Source organism: Polypterus senegalus, chromosome 10 (genome assembly GCF_016835505.1).
Source record: "Polypterus senegalus isolate Bchr_013 chromosome 10, ASM1683550v1, whole genome shotgun sequence".
In the NCBI taxonomy this organism is placed as follows: domain Eukaryota; kingdom Metazoa; phylum Chordata; class Cladistia; order Polypteriformes; family Polypteridae; genus Polypterus; species Polypterus senegalus.
Genome location: NC_053163.1, coordinates 34045969 through 34050504, shown reverse-complemented (window position 1 = coordinate 34050504; position 4536 = coordinate 34045969).

Here is a 4536-nt window from a genome sequence, read left to right as displayed (position 1 = left end):
CTTTGAGATGTGGCAGGAAAGTTTGAGCATTTTGGGCAAACAGAAACAGACATGGGAAAACCTACAATATCCACACAGGCAGAGTAGGGTCTTGGAGCTGTAGGGCTGCAGCTCTAACCACCATGCCAACCAAGTCATTTTGAGTCTTAATTTCAGAAAAGCACAAGTAGGAAGAGACTTGAAACCCAGAAATACGGAATTTATTAGTCCAGAAAGCTGTATGTTGTCATCCTAGAAGCTAAATGTTGAGACTGGTTCCATACAGCTGTGACATTGGCAGCTAACAATCAGCTTATGGGTCAACCTATGGAGGGTGTCATATTTATGGATGGTGGAGAGCACCGATTAGCCATTGATGCACATTCCACTGGTATTCCAATGGTGCTCCTCTGAGCATTTAAGATTTTCTCCAATAAACTCAAAAAACTGCATGCAGCAATCATCACCAGAATCATCCCAATGCCACATCTATATGGTCACCTTGTACCACAACGCATTACACCAAACATGGTGTCCTAAAAAGCCAAATAATATGGAGCCTCCCAAATTCATTCAATCTTTCATACAACAGATTAAAACAGTGTTTAGTCATTCTTGATGCGATGTGAAAAGAGACATTCTGAGATCTAGGGTTCTGTAAATTCTTAAAAAGTTTACATCATTTCAAAACATTGGCTACGTACGATACCATTGCACCTTTGAGAGACACGGAGATGCTTGTGGTTTATTAATTACCCGCTTTACTCATGTACCACAGAAAGCATCTACACTGGCTGGTGGGGGATTGGTGTACCGGCATCTAGTTTATGAGAATTTTTATTATTATTATTATTATTTTTTTTTTAATACCAGAGCCGCACAATGCTTTGAGAGGCCAGTGCGATGTCCTCCGAAGATGTAATAGCCAACATTGATGGGACCGCCCCCTGGGTATATAATGCGTATCATTTGCATTACAGAGTCTGTGGGACGAGTCATCTTTTCTTGTCACCAAATGTACAAGTCGATCGATCTTTGAGTTCATGCCTGCATAATAATGAGCCACGTGCAGATAAAAAGCAACCTTTGAAGGAGTACGCCCCCAACCTCCATCCCCAACAGAGGAGAAACTATGAAATAATAATAACAACAACAAATGATTCATTGCTATTTACAAGACATTTTTCATAGAAGAAAAAGTGCAAAGCATCAGCACAGACAGTTTGGAGAGCCTTCAGCACGACTTTAAAAAATAGAACAAGCTAGCAGCTTTAATCATGACACACCACTTGGAATTTTCTGCCTTTAAAAGACCTACATATTTTTTCTGACTTTTGACTATGAATTCGGCATTTCCGCTTTGTTTTGACAAAATCTATGCTTGTGCGTCTCTGACTGCGTACTTTCTTCTTTGATATCATGGAGGCACGGTGGTGCAGTGGTTGGTACTGCTAGCGCACAACTCAAGTCACCTTTTTGGCCAGAATAATCGGTCCAGTATAGTTGGCAGACGATTCCCTAGCCCTCAGGGACACTTTAAAGACAACTCCACCATTATAGTTCAGTCAAGTCTAGTTCAGATTTTGGAGAACTTAGAGCGAAGCAAACTCTGCAATGTTCGCTCTTCACTATTCAGCACATGTTTCTGTATTTGCTAATATTATTACAAACACAAATTATTTAATTGTTTTTTTTCTACCATCTTCTGGGGAAAAAAAAAGTCACTTGGCATGCATTTTTAGAAAAAAATTAAAAATAAATCCGTACTTCATGTCTGTGACTTGGCTATAGCGCATATTTTGCCTTTTCTTATCATATGTGCAAACAACATGTAGCAAAAACCACATAAATTGAGCGATGTCAGTACTGGCTTTTTAAAAAAATGGGAGTTCCTGCTTTGATATAGCATGAAAAGTTAATTTCAGATTTATTATTTCATGTGCACAGTACAATTATAATAGCGGATTAAAGAGGAGTGTTGGGAGCAAGTGCTGATAGTGCTTTGCCACACACCCACCACATGACAAACCACCTGGATTAGGACCCGAGTGCAGCGGGTGACCCCTTAGCATCATACATAGTGTGGGTTTTTGGTTTTTTTTGCGTTGGCTGGAGACACCATAGACTGTGGAAATAATAAAAAAAAAAAAAAAAAAAAGAAAGGTTTATTCTTCTTTAAGGTTACAGCAAAAATTAAAAAAACAACATTTAAGTGATGTTATGCAAAGAAAGGAAATGAGGTATAACTACATCCCTGACTGTCACCTCTCCTTTTTTGTGGCCATTGAGAATGCCCTGTCTGCTGCTCTGATGTTTCATTGAGCTCTAAGGCATGTTATCTCATTATTGGTGACTTGAGCACTTTTGCTCATTTCAGTCCGGTTCGTTACTTGTTGACCCTCCTAACTTCTATAGCCTGTTCCTTCTTCCATTTTTTACCCTCTCATCTTTTTGCATGTAGAGCCACAAGGGTCTTCTTCTGTGACCATCATTGGCTGTGGGGAGCCTTGTAAGCACAGCCCTCAGTTTTAATTTGCAAAGGGTGAAGTCTACTGCCTGCTAAACTTTGTACAGCCCAGATATTTAAGTTTATAGATGTGCCACGGCTGATACACTATAGTATTTGCCAGCAAGTAATGCTTGAAGTAGAACCAAATTATTGTCAGTACTCCGTTTAGCCCACGTTTTGTTCCTCCTCCCAATTGTTTTTACATGATGGGCTGGGAAGAGGCTTCCCCTTGGATGTTGGGCGTGTCTATATTAGTGTATGATTTTGAAAGGGGGGTCCACTTGAAGCTTTGTGCGCTGTTGGTAAGGTCCCACTTCAAGCCCTCAGATGATACTCTGTCATCCTTAAGAAATACGGGGAGGCCGGGTTGGATAATTAATTTTGCCACTGGGCAGACAATTGAGCAATGTATGGGCTGGGTAAAGCGTTCAAAAGAGGTGACAGCCGAGGTGGTAGTGGCATTTTTAGGCCTAAACCACATTTGTCTGTGAGCACCACAGTAGTGTGCTGCTACAATTATCCCTGTGCTCTTCCCATTCACTTTTAGAATTACGCACTGATTAGGCTGCCTTCCCTCAACTACAGCACAATCATGCTAAACTAGCCAAGCACGCAAATCTCATGCATAAACTGCTGCAAATGCCAGTGCCTGGCATCAATGTTTTATGTTCCCAAGATTAAACAAGAAAAAAAAAGTGACAGCTTAAGGAAATTTGTGCAAACTTTTGAAGCCAGTGGATGATTTTTATTTACAACGACAAAATGTCCAAACAATTAGCGATCGACAGCATCATCAACCATTGGCTCAGCTCTACTGTGATCCAGCCCAGACTGTCTGGTTATCAGCCTTTATGGTGAGTCTAACATAGTGCCTCCCAATCCTTCACCTCATGTTGTAGCTTTTGCTACACAGCCTTATAATATGAGAAGGAGTAGAGACAATTTTCACTTGTGGTAGTACAGGGGATCTGGAGCAAGAGAATTATGAAGAAACTAACAGACACACTGGAAACGGGTTCGACTTTCCAGTGAGAGTCGGACTCCACCAGGGCTTCCCTTTGTCACCGATTCTGTTCATAACTTTTATGGACAGAATTTCTAGGCGCAGCCAGGGTGTTGAGGGGGTCCGGTCTGGTGGACTCAGGATTGGGTCACTACTTTTTGCAGATGATGTTGTCTGGTTTGTTTCATCAGGCCGGGATCTTCAGCTCTCTCTGAATCGCAGCCGACTGTGAATAGGATGGGAATCAGCACTTCCAAATCCGACACCATGGCCCTCAGCCGGAAAAGGGTGGAGTGTCCTCTCAGGGTTGGGAGCAAGATCCTGCCCCAAGTGGAGAAGTTCAAGTATCTCGGGTCTTGTTCACAAAGAAGAATGGAGCGCGAGATTGACAGGTGGATCAGTGCGGCGTCCACAAAGATGCGGGCTCTGCATCGGTCTGTCGTGGTGAAAAAGGAGCTGAGCCGTAAGGCAAGGCTCTCAATTTGCCAGTCGATCTACGTTCCTACCCTCACCTATGGTCATGAGCTGTGGGTAGTGACCAAAAGAATGAGATTGTGAATACATGAGGCTGAAATGAGTTTCCACCAGAAGGTGTCTGGGCTTTACCTTAATGATAGGGTGAGCAGCTCAGTCATCCGGGATGGGATCAGAGTAGAGTCGCTGCTCCTCTGCATCGAGAGGAGTCAGATGAGGTGGCTCGGGCATCTGATCAGGATGTCTCCTGGACGCCACCCTGGTGAGGTGTTCCGGGTACGTCCAACCAGGAGGCGGCTCTGGGGAAGACCCAGGACACGCTGGAGGGATTATGTCTCCCAGCTGGCCTGGGAACGCCTTGCAATTCCCCCGGAAGAGCTAGAAGAAGTGGCCGGGAAGAGGGAAGTCTGCTCAAGTTGCTGCCCCTGCGACCTGACCTCATATATGCGGAAGAGGATGGATGGATGGATGACAGACACACACTTGAGCCAGCGTAAGCATGAATGGCAATTCCATACAGTATGTGCATTTTTACAAAATTGAAGAACTAAATTACATGAAAATATGCCTA